We start from the raw sequence: 19246 nt of genomic DNA on the forward strand, positions 1-19246 counted from the left end.
TGGCTGAATATTTATATCTAACATCACTCTGGGGCTGAAATTGTAGGGAGTGAAATCTTTCTCATGATTTAGTACTAAATTACTGAAGAAAGATGGCATCTTAATGCAGTGTGTTTAACTTGCTTCTTCACTATAATTTCCCTTTAAAAGCTTTTAGCTGAGTATTTCTGGGAATCCATTTTCTGGTGTATTGATGAAGCTGTTTGATTTCACTTAGTAGCAGGATGCAGGCACTTTGATCTCTGACCTACAGGGAATTTTAAAATGTGTGTAAAGGAGGAGGAGGCGATGAGGTGAGGTAGCTGCAGGGTGGCATTACAGTGGTGTTCTGATGTGGATGGAGAGGCAGCCCTCTGTCTGTCTGCAGCTTGCGGCTTTCTCCTGAACATGAGGTCTGCAGAGACCCCAGCAAGCCGCTGGGCAGGCTTTGATTACACCCTAACGTCAGGGTGTGGTAAGATCCAGGAGTGCTCACCAGGTCAAGGCACTTTTCCATGGTTGTCCAACTCTCTTATGGGGGACACTGACCATCATACTCCTCATTAATTATTTTTATTTAAAAATGTAAAAATCTAAAATAATTATTATAATAAATAACACCATGGATGCTATCGATGAAAGTGTCACTTAATTTAAAGTAACAATACATCATTTGTTAATATATTTTAATCCAAACTCCTCGCTGGAGAGGTGGCTCTGAGGCTAGAGATCTATACAGATAATCAGAATGTTGTGGGTTTGAATCCTGTGAATGCCATGAGTGGTTCTACTCTGTTGGGTCCTTTAGCCAGGCTCTTCACTTGAAACTGCTTTGTCCTGGGTATGGAGTTAAGCTACATCCAGCCCTGCTAGCAGGTCCTCTAGCTTTCAAGGGAAAGACTCTGAGGTTGATAGTAGGATTGGCACTCCAGCCTTCAGAAAAAAGCTTTGCAGTGTTCTGTGGTACTGAAGTATCACCGGTTGCATGATTGTGGTGGGTGTGGCAATGTCCTGTATCGGTGGGTGTTTCCTTACCTCTGGGGAAAAAATAAGTGACTTCTCTATATTAAAAAAAATATGCATTTGTAAATCCTGGTTCTGCTGGAAGAAGGTTATGCTGTGAAGTAGATTCAAAAATTGTTCTCTTCTGGGGGCAAATTTGCTTGAATACTTTTCGAATGACTCAGAACTCCAACCTGCTGGGGGGCTCGCCTTCTACAGGGTTGCCACCCTTGTGCCTTGAGGGCGGCAGGGTGGCCTCGGTTGCCTGGTTTCCCCTGCCTTTGCCTTGGGCCCGGGGGCATCAAATGCCCTGACGGCATCAAATGCCAGCACATCTGCATACGAGGTTGAGCAATCAGTATCATTATTATTATTTCTTTTTAGCGTATGTCATAGATATAGGAATTGAAATATACATGTATATGTGTAGGATCATGGGTGTGTGTCTGCTACATATATATAATACCTATTTGTAACATTATTATTGTTGTTGATATTGTTGCTGTTATAATTTTTGTTGTTTGATGTCCTTGTATGTTTCTTATGGTTGTTTGTATTCTCTATTCCCCTACACTTTGTTTTCTCCATCCCACCTTTATTACTATTCTTATATTATTATTTCTGTTTACATTTTTTTTTTCCTTATGGTGATTAATGTCTGTTATTGTTACGATTGTTGTGTCCGTGTCCCCCTCTCCCCCACCTCACCCCCTTTTCATTTATTTTTTTAAATCACGGTACTAGGACGGGTAAGTTCGGAGCGTACCTTTAATTTAATGTAAAATAAAGTTGTCCTCTGAAGAGGGGGGTGTTGGTGGGCAATAAAAAAAATTATTAAAATTGTTCTCTAATACAAGTTCATATGGTACTTGCACATTGTAATTCATATATATTTTATTCAGTTAAAATATGCTTTGAAAATGTTTTCACAGGTCCAGAAAATTAAATAAGTATACTTAAATTAACTTTGAAAATTTGCTCCAGAAATGAAAATTAAAATATAAGCATGGGCATTTTTTTCTGCTAAGCGAATGTACTGTTCAAATAAAGACAGATGTTTTATGAAGCGGTCTCCCTGGGGGGGCTCCTGTTTAATGTATGAGAGAGCATCATAACCTGGAGGCAAGTAACATAACGCTCCCCGGCTTCTAAAATGTACGTGGTCCATTAGAAGCCGAGCCGTGCCATTTCCACAAATAAAGACAAATCACTCTGTAGTCAGCCTGTAAATATGGCTCTGCCACCCCACTGCAAATGAGAGCTTCCAATGGGCTTAGTGGAGGCTGACTGGCAGCCATGATGGTTTGGTTACTACATCAAGCTCGTTAATCCAACAGTCTGCCTGCCACTCATAAAGGCAGAAAAGCAGGGATGGAAAGTAATGGGGTAAATGTACTCTTATTATTGTAACAGAATAGTTTTCCTTTTTTTTGAAATGGTACTTTTCCTGGGTATGACATCAGTCCTGCGTATGATGTTAAACTACATCCGGCCCTGCAAGCAGTCCTCCAAGTTGCAGGGAAAAAATTTGGGGTTTGGTGGCGGGATTTGCACTCCAGCCACCGTGAAACACTTCAAGACAGCTCTCCGTGGGAGTATCTCTGCAGCAGCTGGCCATAGGAAAGCTGCACGCATCATGAAGGGGATGGGGAAAGCCTTCGGGAGCCTCATCACTGGAAGAGCTGAAACTGCCAAACCTGTTGGGGATCGGAGGTGGTGTGGTGCTGAGGCATCACGCGCTGCATGGCAGCACTTGGGTCCCAGTTTGAGGCGGGCCATCCAGGTTGGTGTATGGAACTTCTTGTCTTTTGAGCAAGATGACCATCTTCCTCATCTGTCGGGGGAGCTTTGTAAACTTTGTAAAAAAAAATTTTGTGGTGGCACTTACTGAGGTATGCAGACTGGGAAGTTACTGGATCCCTGTAGGTAGGTACATCCATTTTTGGTCTGGTCGCACTGAAAGCTGCCATACTCAACAAGGAGTAGTTGTTGCTGTGGTGGACAATGCTCCCGATGGTGTCTGATGTCACTTCTTTCTCTGGAGGTATTACAGTATAAGACTAAGGCACTCCTTGTGTATGTTATCTATTGTCTGTGCTCAATAAGTGATGCCTCGTTGAGCGAGACATTTTACTCGCTACTTCACTTGGTGGTTGATGGATGCCTGCAAGGTGACACTCTCTCAGTCATGGGTGACCACTGGCACTGACGGCTGGCTGTGAGGATTGTGTCGATTCCCATGGGACTAGTGACTGGAGTTCCTTGACTTTGCAAAAGGTCAGAAGCTGCATGTGGCTGGATCCTGGTTCCAACACTCTGCGCCGTATCATTGGACTTGATACTCCAATACTGGTGGTGCAGCAAAGGAGATTGCCCACAAGGATGTGATCAGTCACTGGAGGCTCCTGGAGAACTGCAGGACCTACGGAAGTGCCCAGTTTGTGAATTCTGACCACAGACTTGTTGTTGCTACTCTGAAGATTCAGCTTAGATCCAGTAGGCTGCCACCTACTAGGAGAATGAGGCTAGACCAGGCCAGACTCCAAGATCAAGCTGTTTCTGATGAGATTGGATCATCAGATGCAATATATACAGTTTGTGTGAGGAACTTGCAGACTTAGTTGCAACTGCCGAGTCTAATGTGATGTTGGAGACCTTCCATGACAAGACCTTGAAGGTTTGCTGAGTTGGTGTTACCAGTGATCCCAGAAGGAGGTGTTTCATCTTGCAGAGCATCCTGGAAATTATCAGGAGGAGCTGCAGCACACGTCTTTGTGGCAACTCCAGTCTGTACAGGAAACTGAGGATGATAGCTGTGGGGGCTCTGAGGGCAGATAAGGAGGCATTTGTGGCCCCTGGCCATCTGTGGTCTAGTGATCCATGTCTTGCATACAGAAGAATCAAAGCATTACATACATCTGAATCTGTTCCTCGGAGACTTGCAGTCAACACAAGTGAAGTAGCGGTCCTTACGGATGACACTGCAGTTGTGACTCGCTTGGCCAGCTACTTTGACCAGCTGTTTAAATCTGATCCTCTGGATAGGATGTTGAACATCTCTGGGTCCACAGTTCTTGAGGCTGATCCGCCAATCAGCTGTGAACCACCCAATCTCATTGAGATTGCATGAGTGGTGAATCAGCTGGGGGTAGGGAAGGTCATAGGGATCTGTGGTATCCGAGGTGACCTTCCACAAGCGTAATATAGAATTGGAGAATAAAATATGTACAGACACACACACACACACACGCATGCACACACACACAATAAGGTGCTGGTAAGTTGGTGGTTTAGCAATTTCACAGAGGTAGAGTTAATCAAGTGGTAGAGTTGAGCCGGATACTCGGCTGAAACGATACGGATAAAGCACTTTTGACGAGTACGAGTATCATACAAGTAATACGAGTCAATATCTGTGCTCGGATTGAATAAAAATTCTCATTGGGTAGCTGACTGTGTCTGCGTTCTGTGATAGACTAGTCACAGCGCCCCTCCCCTACACACATACAGATTTATTGTGTTGCTGTGTCCCGCTCTGCTCACTCACACACAGAACACTGAGAAGAGAACAGCGCACTCTCTCTCTTTCTCTCCCTCAGTCACTCAGGTTCGCGGGTTTTTTCCGTTAACGTTTAGGGTTTCTTCAGCTTCAGGTTTGTTTTTTACTTTGGTTTGTAGTACTTACTTATTAACCTGTAGAGTTTTGGTAAACGTGGGGTTTGTTCAGACGTGGTGCTTGGTAGAATGCGATTCGTGTCTCTGCCTGTCGGAGATTTTTTTTCTTTTTTAAACCGTCAGCTGGCTCTAACCAGTTTTTTTTTACTTCAAGTGTCTGACACTTTCTTGCTGTATTTCATAAAAAAAAATTAAAAAAAGGAAGTAGTGGTATAAAACTATATTACGAATTAATTAGCTACACTCACACACACTCACACATACCTGGTGTGGAAATAAAAAAAAATAAAAAAGAACTAAAAAAAAAAAGAAATCACACTGATCATAAAAAAATTAAAAGTTAAAAAAAGAAAGTTATGTTGAGATGAAAACTCTTGTTCATTACATTTTCTTCATAATTGCAAACGCATGTGTTGTATTCATTGTTGCAAAACTTGTTCTGTATATAGTTCGTTTGTTATCGTGATCAAAACCACTGATCTGAAGCTCAATGCTGATGCTGTCATGTAAATAGTTTTCTAATCAGCAATGAATATAACAATTTCTGATCAACCAATATCAATTGCATGCTTAAAATAACATACCGGTTAAAGCCCCGCCCATTTCAAGACAACCATACCCACTTCCAGGTTAAATCCCGCCCACTTCTGGGTTAGGCCCCGCCCAGTCCAAGTACAGATAAAGATAAGATGATTCATATGGTTAACAGATACAGATACAGATAATGCTGTACTCGCTCATTGTGATGCCCGGCTTGTACGATCCTCGTGTGTGCCACGCCCCCCTGATTATCCACGTGTGCTTCCCTGATTGTACCCAGCTGTGTCTAGTTATTTTGCTTCGTCTTGTGTATTTAAGTCCAAGTCTTGCCTGTATCCCTGGTCTGTCATTGATGTTGCTGTGCGTCAATGTTCTGTCCTGCCCTATTTCCCAATTAAACCCCAGTTTTCCCCCGATTGCGCTTGCCTTGCCTGTTTCCTGCCTGCCGACCTGCCTGTGCGCATTACCCGCGCCGTGGATCGTGACACTCATCCCTATCAAGTGGTTTAAATACACATAAATATGGATATTGCACATGATCAGCTGTTGTATCAGAATGTTCTAGATCAGTGCTGTGAGTTCATCCCAACTGACTGTAAAATGGGACTTGTCCCTATCTGGAAAGGGAAGGGTGATCACCTGGACTGTGGCAACTACAGGGGCTAACACTGCTCTTAGTACCAGGTAAGGTACTTGCTAAGGTCATCCTTAACAGGGTCCATTATCACTTGCTCGCCTACCAGCGATCAGAGCAGTCTGCTTTTACGCCTAATAAGTCTACCATCGACCGCATCCCGGCAATGAGCATTTTCATTAAGCACAACGTGAATATTGGCATAGGTTGTTTGCCGTCTTGTTGATTTTCCTAAAGCATTTGACTTGATTGAGCTGCCCTGTAGGACATCCTGAGACTTCACGGCATCCCCCCAAAGTTGCTGGATGCTATGGTCGGCCTGTACACTGGTACTGTGGAGTACTGTGGAGGGAGAACCTCTGCCTTTTTCCCATTTGATTCTGGGCTTCATTAGGGGTATGTTCTTGTTCCTACTCTGTTCATTGCTTGTATGGACTGGGTGTTGGGCAGGGTTGTGAGGTCCAGTGGTTGTGGGGCATCTGTTGGTGATGAAAGATTTACTGATCTTGACTGTGCTGTGACCTTCTGGTCAATGGAGGCTCTAATCGGGGCTCTTGAGAGACTGAGTGAAGAGTTTGACTGTATGGGATTACGAGTGTCTTGGATAAAAACTAAGATCAGATCGTGGCACACCCAATGTCTTTGCAAGAGGATGAAGGTCCAAATATTTAGAGTCCTGGTGCTCCCTGTCTTGCTGTATGGCTCTGAGACATGGACTCTATCCAGTAAGTTGAGGACCCAAGTGGCTGGACCAGGCCAAGGGAACACCCACATAACACATGCTTGCAGCAGATGGATGGGCCGTTCTGGAGGGTGGGACTGGACTGTGTGGACCACATGGGGGGTCACCAGCCGAGATCCCGAAGTGTTTCGTCATGTGATGGGTGCAGCAACAGACTGCATCAGTGCATGCTTTCCAACCTGACCTGTACGTTTACTGTATACTGTTACTTTTATTAAAGTATTGTTCATGCCAGGAATTGTACTTTGTCATTCATCTGTTACAGAGTTTAAAAGAGTCTAAAGTCAAAGGGTTATATGACAAAGTGTGAAAGAGAGAGTAGACACAGGCCACCGTCCACCAGTTGTGATAATTTGCATTCAGCTGGCGAGCAGGACCATGGAAGGTGTATCTAGCAGTCCAACAGAGTCTAACCTAAACCCACCTGGCACTTCTTCAGATTATTGTCAGAAAATGCTCCAGAAGATATTCCCTGGCCACATTTAAATACTTTAAAAACCAGACACCTATTACTTTTACTTGAGTAGTATTTCACTGGATGGCTTTTACTCTTACTTGAGTAACTTTTTGATGCGGTATTTGTATTTAGTACTTTTTCCAACACTGCCAGAAAGAGCTCATTGATGATGGGCAGTTCACCAGAATTCTTATTATTATTATCCATCTATCCATTTCCTGTACTCGCTTATCCGATTCACTCTCGGTCGGTCTGTAACCTATCCGGGAGGAAATGGGTGCAAGGCAGGAAACAACCCAACACAGGGTACACTCACACCCCATTCATGCACGTATGCACACCTATGTGTGTTTTGGTAAATCCAATCAATTTCCACATGTTGGTCTGGGGGGGGAGACCAGAGTGACGGGGGGGGAGCACATGCAAACTCCACACATATGGAGCCATCGCAAAGACTTGAATCCTGGTCCCAGAAGAGTAAGGCCGCTGTGCCACCCCAAATAATAATAATAATAATAATAACGATAACAATAACAATAATAATAATTATTATTATTGTTATTATTATTATTAGGGGGCGGCATGGTGGTGCAGTGGTTAGCACTGTTGCCTCACACCTCTGGGACCCGGGTTCGAGTCTCTGCCTGGGTTACATGTGTGCAGAGTTTGCATGCTCTCCCCATGTCGTCGTGGGGTTTCCTCCGGGTACTCCGGTTTCCCCCCACAGTCCAAAAACATGCTGAGGCTAATTGGATTTGCTAAATTACCCATAGGTGTGCGTGTGTGAGTGAATGGTGTGTAAGTGTGCCCTGCGATGGGCTGGCCCCCCATCCTGGGTTGTTCCCAGCCTCGTGCCCATTGCTTCCAGGATAGGCTTTGGACCCCCTGCGACCCAGTAGGATAAGCGGTTTGGAAAATGGATGGATTATTATTATTATTGTTGTTAATATTATTATTATTGTTATTATTAATAATAATAATAATAATAATAATAATAGTAAAAATAATGAGTCTATTATGCCATTTTGGTTTCTGACAGGTAAGCAAAACAAAAACAAATCAAGCAATGAAACAAAAAATACTAACAGTTATGCTCTTGTTTTCGCCTCCCACTTATGGGACCTTCTCTCATTCCCAGTTATAAAGTGTTGTGTCCTGTTCTGGACCTCAGGATCCCATCTGGATTTGACATCACCAAGGACCTCATCCTGCCTGCTTGACAGTTCCCTGTCTAGTCACATGATTTTCTGTGACTGGCCTGATGGTGTCTCAGTACTGTAAGGCACATTTTTGTGTTTCCCCTCATTATTCAACTCCTTGCAACTCCTTATGCTAATTACCACACGACTCTTCAGCTGAGTCATTTGTGGTGGAACAGAGAAAGCAGTAAGCTACACAGGGCTCCAGCCCTCGAGGACTGGAGTTTGACACCCCTGCTTTAAAGTGAACAAACAGAGAAAGAAACTCAAGAATTTTAACACAGATATGTCAGACGGTGTGAAAATTGGTCCCCAAGACATGAGTGATCAAAGCACAGGACGCAGGGCCCTGAAAGCAGCGCTTCATAAGGACCTGTCAGATAACCACAGGAAATGAGCACCTTTCCTTCAGGGGGAACCTCGTCCCAGACGTGCATTACACTGCTTCATGTGAGCCTCAGGTCTAATATGTAACCTGTACACCATACAGGAAGACTTACACACTCAGACATCACAGGAAATCCATGATTTACTATTGATTATGGTACTGCAGATTGAATCAGTAATGCATTAAATCAGTAAACAAACTGGAAAAATAAGTCAAACTCAGGCCCTCTCTCCAGAAAAACTCACCTGATATAATGAGAGTAGAGGGTTTCCCTTTAATTTACCCATCAGTAAGTTGCCCTTAGGTGTTGTAGGGAAATGAAATCTCAACGTGTTTCATCAATGAGTACATTTTGCTGACATGCTGTTTAATAAGAAGAGGAGAGTTAAACATGATTTTCTGACTAAAGCAAGAACATGCTGTTATATCTCTTTAAGACAGAACGGACGTGTGCTTCGAATCCGCCAAATGCTGACACTAATGTTCTGCCTTAAAAAGTGGCACTAAGAAGGCCACTGGGTCACGTAACCCAAGATGAAGCTGCTTGCATTCATTCTGTTAATTGAACATGTGATGGCTTGCGATGTGGGTGTGAAAAACTGGAAGTATCTCACCAACACGCATGGCTGTATGCCAGCAAGGCACTGCTCTCAGCTTCAGAAATACAGCCCCAGGTTTGTGTGGTACTCACAGCTGTTTGATGCCATTCAGCTAGATCCTTCAAGATTCAAAATTCGGGATCCTTCATGTTCCTTTTGTACACCAGTTCACAGGAATTTTTACTTGCCATCCAGTCAGTAACATGTAACAGTATTAGACAGCACAAAACAAAACAAAGACACCAATGCAGACATATAGCTAAATTTACATTTTACATATTGCAGAGGGTTTTGTCCAAAGCAACGTACAAGTGAGGCAAAGAGATCATTACATGCTGTCAAGGAGTCGACTAGTCATAAGTGTAGCTAGATTGAGCTTGCAATGAACACCCAGGGACAAGTTAGGGTGGCCACCTGTTCCGTTTTTCCCTTTTATGAGCAACCGTCATGGAAATTAATATTCTTTAGGGGGACACAAATTTTCCTGCTTTTTTGAGATAACGTACATCCATCCATCCATCCATTTTCCAAACCTCTTATCCTACTGGGTCGCAGGGGATAATGTACATCTAACTTAGAATTTCGTAGTTTCAAATAAAATAGCACTTGGTTTCCTTCTACTGCTATTCTTTTTTCTTCCTGGTTATGCTTATATATCCGGTCTTCTGTCCGTAAACGGTTAAAAAAATGGGTAAAAGACAGGGAAAGTTGGCCTTGTCTGTACTTTTATTTGATTGGTAGTACAAATAGAAAGCTTGCCTTATTAACTAGCAATTGCACCAACTATCGGTCTGCCGCGCATCGACATCAACGACCCCATCGTGACTTCAACTGTAAGCAAGATTAGTTTAAAAAAACGATTTATTTTATCAGTTTTGTGAAATGGGGGGAGTGACAGGTGAGAAGAACAACAGAACAATGTAGGTCGAGCTCCTAGCATCAAAGAAGAGGCGATTTACTGCGTACAACGCAGAAGGGGTGAAACGATAAGGCTCATGCAAGAAGGCATGGGGGGTATCTGTTGAAGCAGAATTTCCTAGTTAGCCAAATGTGAAAACTGGTCAAGAGGAGCAGAGGAAGAAGTTACCTTCTTATTGGACAGTCCTTACATTTGGATTAAGTTATCTGGCTAATGAAAAAAGACTGCATTGCGGAATACCATCTGTCATGACCTGCACGTCCATTCCTCTTGTGTGCCATGCCCCCCTGATCATCCACGTGTACTTCCCCGATTGTGCCCAGCTGTTTCCTGTTCTTTTCGACTTGTCTTGTGTATATCAGTCTGCGTCTGAGTCAGTTCCTCAGATCGGTCATAGATGTTTGTGCTACGTTGTTCCGTGCCTTCCCCGTTCCCTTCAATAAACCTCCGTATCAGGACTTTCACCTGTCAGCCTCGTCCTTAATCGCTGCCTGCCTGCTCAACGGACAGCGGACTATAGCAGCACCCTTACCCGTTCTCCGCCACTCATGTTTTGTGCCCAGCCAAAAATTCAGTTAAATATGAAGGAAAAACAGTGCTGGAAATTTATGCAGAAACAAAGTAGCCCCACAGTTTTGTATTACACAAATGCAAAAGTCTGCCCCTTACAATTTTTGTTCAAAGCAGAACATGAAGTTAGATTAAACTTTAAATGTTCATGCTTTGAATTTATAACATTTACTGAGGGACAGCAGGGACTTCTGCAGGCAGCAAAAAGGGATGAGAAATACACATGGAAAAGAGGTGAGAAAAGTCCAAATTCATTAACTTAGAAGGTTGTTTAAAATGTATTATAATACGTATAATAATGTTTTGATTGCTAAAGGGAGTATACCTTTGAACATATTAGGGTTGGGTTTTATAATAGATAATATATATACACACACTATAATAGTATATTTGCAAAAAATGGTGTAATCCCCACCCAAAAAGAAAAATGTCCGCGTGTCCCGGCTTTTCACAAATCAAAGGTGGCAACCCTATTACAAGTGTAAGCAGTATTGGAACATGAGCTACACAACAACTTCTATCAAAACAAAAGTAGAAGCTGCAGAGGTACGCATTTATGGAACAGATATGAAATAAACACGACAAATGGCTGAAACAGAAAATATGGCACAGCAAAGTGCGAGTGCAATGTCCAATACAGTGAACTGTGCATTTATGAAGTTGCTTCCATACTGAATATGGGAAATGTGTGATACATCCGCACTTTCCCCACTGTATTGTTGCGTATGCATTAGTGTCATTACCAAACATTTATCTTTAAATATGCCTAAATGTACGGAAGACTGTAGAGGACATGCATAAACTTTTTTTTTCTTTTCGTTATCTCGAGATCACGACTTATTTTTTTCTTATTTAACCCAGTAACCATGGAGACGTCCCGGACTCTCCAGTTGGTTGGTAATGAAACTGACTACTCGTTCAGGCTCACTATAATTTCTCCGATGGTATAACAGCAAATTTCTGATCCTCCTTCTCAAATGACGAACACTAGTATTACGATTTTCTAGCACCGACAGACAGTGTTATTTCCTCGTATCCATGATTCGGTGCAATATACCTCGATATTTCCCACAGTTTGAAGTCTAACTTGGTTTTACAAACAAGTGCAATAAAGCCACGTATGATATTGGTGCAATATACTTTTACTTTACTGTGCAATATACACTTTTACTTTTCCTGTAACTTTTGGACAAAGGTACTTTAGATTTCTGTACAGAGATTTTCTATCTTATTTTATAAATAATTTCTTTATTAGAATGATTAACAGTGCCGTAATTTGTTTTATGCTTCATTCCTATTTTTATACTTATATTGTATTGTTCTTGTCTTCGTGTTTAAATGCGATTGTGCAGTCGAAATGTGAGCAATTTCCTCCAAGTCTTCTGATTATGATTATGATTCTCATTGAGACAGTCCATGATCAAAGTAAAATCTGATGCATTCGTCCATGAGGATAATACTAAACCTCGAGATCATGGGAAAGTAACATGGGTTATGTCGAGATCACGAGAAAAATAAGTTGTGATCTCGAGATAACGAAAAGAACAAAAAAAGTTTATGTATGTCCTCTACAGTCTTCCATATAAATGTGCTTCTTTTGTAATGGATAATAAATTAAGTATGAGCTTGGTGAGTGTGTGATGTGATTCAGGTGTTTCTGTTAGCTGCTGAGGATATGAAAAGTAACCTCACATCTGGGGGGTATGGTGAAGCTTCACTGCCCTCCGAAGGAAGTGAGGTCAAACCCTGAATATCCACCCCCTCCGTAAGCTGGCGAGTCACAAGGGTCATCGATTAGGGGTGCAGCATTCACGAGATCTAATTGTTTCGTTAGTATAGACTAGCATAAACCATTTATATTAAGAGATGACAGTAACTTGGTGAAAGCAATAACAGTTTCACAAGCGTTTGAGAGACATGAGATTTTTTATGGTCATTTGACATGTTTTAATGGATCATTTTGATTTATTTACATCACTTTCAAATTGAGTATTCACTGTTGCTCAGCAAATAACCAAATTTCCAATATTGCTGTGCAAAATCATTATTTGTGACAAATTCAACAGAGGCTGGCCTCCAACTGCTAATTCAGGTCAGTGCCATGGCTGTGGCGTGCTGTTGTGTAAATAAGAACAAGTGAATAGAATTCAGAATTAAATGAAACAGACATATTGCACATGTTCTTTAACAGAGTCAACAAAGCCTCATTAGTGTGTTCTCGTCAAAAGCAAACACAGCTGCAAGGGGTATATTTTATATGAATCCTGCCATCAAGCGCCTGAGATCACAGAGCTGTTATAGAGCAATTTCTCCTGTTAATAGAATAACTTTGGAAGGCGTCCATACTGCTCTGTGCTTCTGCTGTCTGATTAACGTTTACGCTGTTCAGCGCTGAAAGAACACAATGCCTAGAATGATGAAAATTTTTGTTGAAGAAGAAAATGTGCTATTCCCAAGTTTCACGAAGATGCAGGCGAGCTCGGGGGTCCAGAATGCAGAATGTGCTGTATGAAGCCATGTTTGCTGTCGCAGTTAAAACAGAAATCAATATTTTTAAAAATCGATATTTAGGGCTGGTTGTCTGCAGACAAGCTCTGATTTTTCTTCTGTTTATCACTGTGTGGGCTTGGGGGGTTTCAGGAGATATTTATCTATAAATAATCACATTTTGCACAATACAAGATGTGGCTGCTAATTGATAAGTGTGGCCTCTGCACTGCATGAGTGTGATGTTGTTTTATTAGTTGAACCTTCCTCACTCCTCGGGTGGTGTTGGAGTGTGGAATCGGATATTATGACACGGGCCCTGTTCTGTGCCGGGACAGTGTATACCTCTTCCTCTTATATGCCTTGGCAGTATTTGAATATTATATGATATAATATAAAAAGCCAAAACAAAGCATACATGAGCTTTACATGGCTGAAATGATCAGCTATTCAGGATGTAGCAGGAGGTAACTAAAGGCTCCCAGGAAGATTCTTGAAGTCACTCTTAGAAAGCCTGAAGTGCATTCTGGTAAGTGGACAGTATGGTCAGTACCCAGGCTGTATTATATCGTATTACTTGCCTTCATCAGGGACCCATCTCTGTGAGATGCACATCTACAAGTCCACATCCTGGGATAGATGCCAGCTGGTTCAGTTTGAGCTGGGATAGGGCTGTTCTCCTCACCCTTCCGTAAAGCTGACCGCTTTCCTGAGAGCCATAACCGCAGCATTTCCTAATTAGTGTCCTTTCCTTCCCATCATAACCTCACTTTTATTGTTCTCACTTGCATTCCTTGTGTTGCCCCCCCGTCTACCCGATCTCCCCATTATCCATGAACACCCTCAGAGGCTCCACCCTTGTATGATTAGCACCCGCCCCAGCAAGGACCCCAGTGGAACCACAAGGCCCAGTGCTCCAGATGCTGTAATGAGGTTCCGGAGATGGTTTCAGGGCAGGTGCGTCTCGTTCTGGCGATCCTTGTCATTAACTCGGGGATAGGTGGGTGAAGGCCCCGCCCCCTTGCTCATGAGGGGAGCAATGCAGCCTTAATGGGCCATCTCTCATGCTGCTGTGCCTGTGTAAATGTCCCCATTGGGGCAGTGTGGTACCGAGCCCCTCCAAAGCTACTCACATACAGTGATATGAACAAGCAGGGGCGTCACTGTGCCCCAGGCCCATCCGAGTGGAGGGCGAATATCTGAGCCTTTGCACCCAGGTCACTCTCGCTTCTGACTAATTGCCCCCAAAGATCTCCTCCCTCAGGCTATCGCCCTCCTCCCACGGGAAGCACACTGGCACTTATAAACTCCTAAGCGTATTTGCACACAAGCTGCTTGTAGCCTACATCTAGCTGTCTGGCCTTTACTATACGCCTGCATAATAATTTATCTGCCCATCTTTATTTTTATTTCTGTCTCCAATTTATCTTTATCCTATGTTTTGTTTTGTGTAATTTTATCATAATGTTATATTTAAGTTGTACACTTCATGGCACATTCTGCACCCAAACAAAAATCTTCTTTTTTTTGTACTTGTATTCAGATTCTAGTTCTGATTCTGAAGGAAAAGGCTGGTCCACTGGACACCCTAGTGGTTCTCTTACTGTTCATCCTTTAAGCGAAAGTCCATTTGCTATTCCGGAGGCATCCCACAGTGCTTTTTGTGAGATTATTCTCTAATGATCCCATAATTCCTCATTTGTGTCCCTATCTTCTGATCTTCTTTGTCCAGGGATGGTGTGCACATTACCATCATATCACTGTTCTATATTTCACCTGCTTTGTGTGTGCTGTTTACACATTTCCTTCTCCTCCGCTCAGTTTAGGTCTGTCTTTGTTACCACTGCAGTTTAAAACAGGAGGATAGTCATGTTGCTAATAAATGTGATTACGAGATCCCGAGGCTGTCCTCTGGGCTTGCTAGGTGGTCTTGTGGTTTTCATTACGTGTCCTCTTTACCAGGAAATCTGATAAGTGCTAAAACAGAATAAGCATTCGGTAATTCATTATCAAACGACAGCACTGCGTTTGGCGGAACCTGCAGAGCAATCAAAGGAAATCCAGAAATTTCTGGCAATTCTTACTGGAAAATAACATGTGAAGTGAAAACCTATTCTTAGCACTAGCGGTAATTTACAGGCTGTGCAGTATCACATAGAGCCGTTTGAAAATGGCAATAAAACAAAATGCGTATAAGCATCTGACTTCAAGGAGAAATTGGATTATGGGATTGATTTTTCTCAACAACATCCGATGTTAAACTATAGTGGGAAAGGTTATATTGCTCAGGCGGTGAGTGTGTGAGAACGTGCAGTCCTTGCTGTAACCCCCCATTATGGTACCCGTTGAAGTCAGCAGTCTAATTGTAATGCGGTGTCCGGCCCCACACAATAACAAAAACACACTTGGAAGGGTGGGGGTGCAATTTCTCTCATCCCAGGCCATAAATTTCCAGTTTATTGACAGGCTGATGGAGACCCACACTTTGCTGAATAATTAGATGCTGGGAAATGCTGTTTTATTTGTCTGTACCATGAAGATGAATGTATATTTTTAACTGATATTAATATTTATTTAGGAGACATGTGCTTTAAAAGCAACATACATTTATGAGAAAGCAGGGTTAACCCTTCCGTGAAGTAACTGAGGGTAAAAGGCCTTGCTCAAGGGCCTAATGGTGACACCACTCTACCAATGTTGGGATTTGAACCAGTGACCTACTGATCACAGATCCAGCAGCATAACTTGTCTCTGTTGCTCAGTTCAGCATTTTTGTATGCAGTGAAGCCCAGAAGAGCTGAACATAGAAATTGTGATGTAGATTTGGAGAGAATCATTGCTATAGAAGCTGCTATAAACTCACTGACCGTATGGAGAAAGAGGGCAGTGCACAGCATCCTTGGGTAGCAGCCGCTTAGACATAACACAGAAGGGTGCTGGCACCCCAGAAGAGGGAGGGCACTGTAGTGTGACCTCTGCATCCCAAGTGGATGAAACAGTTAGAGTGATGCAGAGCGGTCTCCACACCTCGTCACTGGCAGCGCCTCCTTGTGGCAACCCCCTATAGCTCCAACCTGCTTAACATGCCACCCTGCTCTGGCTCTCGTCACCTTGCCCCAGGCTCTCTTTCCTATGATGAGGCATTTTCCCCCACATAGACAGCCCACCAGGGGCAGACAAGAACCCTTTGCTCTCATAGATTTATCGGTTCGTTTTCCACCAGAGCGGATGTCCCTCGGCACGTATCGGTACTTTCTAATTATTTATTTATGCATTTCAGTCGGGCTCCCAGTTTCAAAGTGCGTTCCATAGATTAGGTTTCCCCGGAGACTTGTAACCCCACCACTCTAGAGACCCCCCCTCCCCCCGGCCACCCACAAGTAACTTCAATAAAATAAACTCCCTCCCCTGATACCGATACTATTACACAAGCAGTGTAAACGCAGTCTGGGATCAAGCCTTTTGGTTTTTTAGCATCTGTGTCAACTGGGAATGGCAGCCAGGCCTGAAGGCATGGCATATCTCTATCAGACGCCACGGTGCTGTGAGCTCAGAGCCCAAACAGGCCCAGAATGAGCCTACGGAGACTGCTGACAGGAATGAGTGCTACCCTGGACTGACCTTCCTCCTCTAAGGCTCTGTTCAATGTTCATGTTTCCAGCACAGATGCCAGAATGTCTTTTCTGTGAAAAGAGGCATATCTACGTACGAGAGGCGCTAAGGGGCCTATAATTTATTTTTTCATTGTTTGTCCTTTTACTTGTAATATACCAGTGTTTGTACAGTGATCTCTCCTGTTTCTAAACTGACGGCTTCCTTTCTTAACACCCTCTGTGATGTGGCCACCATTCTCCCCAGAATCACATCACAGTCTCTGAGGGTTAGACGCCTGGTATTCCAGTTGACTGTAGAGAGGGGAGCCTCCCGGTCGGGGGGGGGTTTGACAGGGACAGAGCTGCCTGACACGGTGGGGTCAATACCTGATGGTTATACTCTTTGAGGGCGTAGACAAGTGGCAAACAAACATGGTCACATGAGATGGAGACAAAATGTAACTGAAACACTGCCATGGGTCTCACAAAGCAATGGGGGATCATCAAACTGAATTAACTGCGGTAATCATGGGCACATATACACCAAATGCCAAAAATCAATGTGTATTCCTCCTCTGACTGTTTAGAGGACAGCAAGGTCGTCTCTTTCGAGTTATCACTGGAATTTGACTTCAGTGACGGAGATACAAATTATGGGTCATGTATACTTGAGTTTATGTGTTCAGAGGCAATATTATTTGTGCAACAAATAGGCATATGTGTTGCTATAGAATAGCATGGGATGTTATTTTTGTGTATTCACAGAAATTATACATCAGATATTATTGAGTAGTATTGCAGTTCTAAAGTAAAGTAAGATCCATTGTGTTTTTATGTCTGTTTTGGAGAGTTATGAGACATCTCATGAAGTGCATTTAAATTACCTCCTAAAATTGCTTGAAGCACAAGGGAAATCTGAATTTTTAGCAACTAATAGCTGTTTTAATGTCCATCGGAAAATGTGAGAATGAATGGGATTCAGGATTTGAATTGTCATTTGTAATAAACAACAAATTAAGCAGTTTATATGGGGAACATGGAATGTTCATTTTTCAATGAACAAAATGGGTGCTGGTAATCAATACTTTTTAATTATAAATTTGTGATCTCATTAATTGATACTGATTTGGTTGGAGAGTATATCTGGTTTCCAATGAGGCGTCTGAACACAGTGCTGTGTTATTGCATTACATGAGAATGTTAGATTGCCTGCAGTGTCCTTCTAAGGAGACCTCAGTGTGCAATTCAGGAGTATAATCAAAATGTTGTGTTTCCCTTTTCCCTATCACAGGTTAAGAAATTGAAATTCCATTACTTTTTTTTTCCTTTATTGACTGAGGTTTTTTGCTGTTGTTTTTTTACACAAGTGCAAACAAACAGCACATTTTATTATATTATTATGGATTATGAACACATGATGTTGGTTAACTACTGTACGTATATAAGGAATTGGAATTATTTCCAAAGTATCAAACCAGATGTGTGACACTGTACATTATACCACAGTCAAAATGCAAAATAAAAATAAAACATGTAAAAACACACATTTGGTTTGTAGTACAGTGACTTTCTCAGCAAGGTGGTGCTTGTTCTGTCTGACATAATCATACCCCTCTGTATCTCGCAGCTTTACAGAGATGCAAGCTGCAGGTTTATGCAATCACTGGGATTTACGCTTCTCTGCTGAGATGCTGACGACACTCTTTTTGAGTCTCCTATTTATGTATAATGGACAGGAGGCTTTGTCTTATTGCTGTATATTCTTTTAGAGTGTCAGCCGTAAATGAGCAGCTTCTTTGTGTCATAATACCACAGTGTTCCACATTGGGGGGTCTTTATAAACGAAATGTTACTTAGTCTTTCATATCATCCTTCATTCGTAGATGTGTGTCTTTTGAACCCCGTCGTCCAGGAAATGCCATGCAACTCTCTCCATAAGCTGGCCCCGTGCCTTCCTGAATATTTCATGAAGAAACTCTGTCATCTTCTGCCGGGATTCATGACCTCTGTGTTCGAACACTCATAAGGAGCATAGCACATATTAAAACCTCTGCAGATAACAGCACACGCCTTGTGGCCCCAGTCGTGCTGTGGGCTCCCCCATCCCCCTCACGCCCAGACCTTCTGTCTTATCCTCTGAAAGCCTTACACATCCCTCTATAAGACACTCACATTCAGAAGCTGTCCTCAGCAGAACAGAAGAGGGCCATAAAGCCACAGCTCATGCAGCCATCGCTATCTCACCAGGAGTCTAATGTGTGCCACATTTCCAGTAACATCTGTCACACATCCCTGAGACAGAGAGAGGGGGGAGATTTTGCACCTTCCCATCTCCTAGGGGTGGGATGATACCAGCTGATCCCTTCATTTCCACCAGATGTGGGTGGAGCTGTGAGACGAATGTGGGAAATGGGTCTTTGGCAGAAGCAGCCATTTCTATCTGTTTTATTTTCTCTGAAGAT

Source organism: Brienomyrus brachyistius, chromosome 1 (genome assembly GCF_023856365.1).
Source record: "Brienomyrus brachyistius isolate T26 chromosome 1, BBRACH_0.4, whole genome shotgun sequence".
NCBI lineage: Eukaryota > Metazoa > Chordata > Actinopteri > Osteoglossiformes > Mormyridae > Brienomyrus > Brienomyrus brachyistius.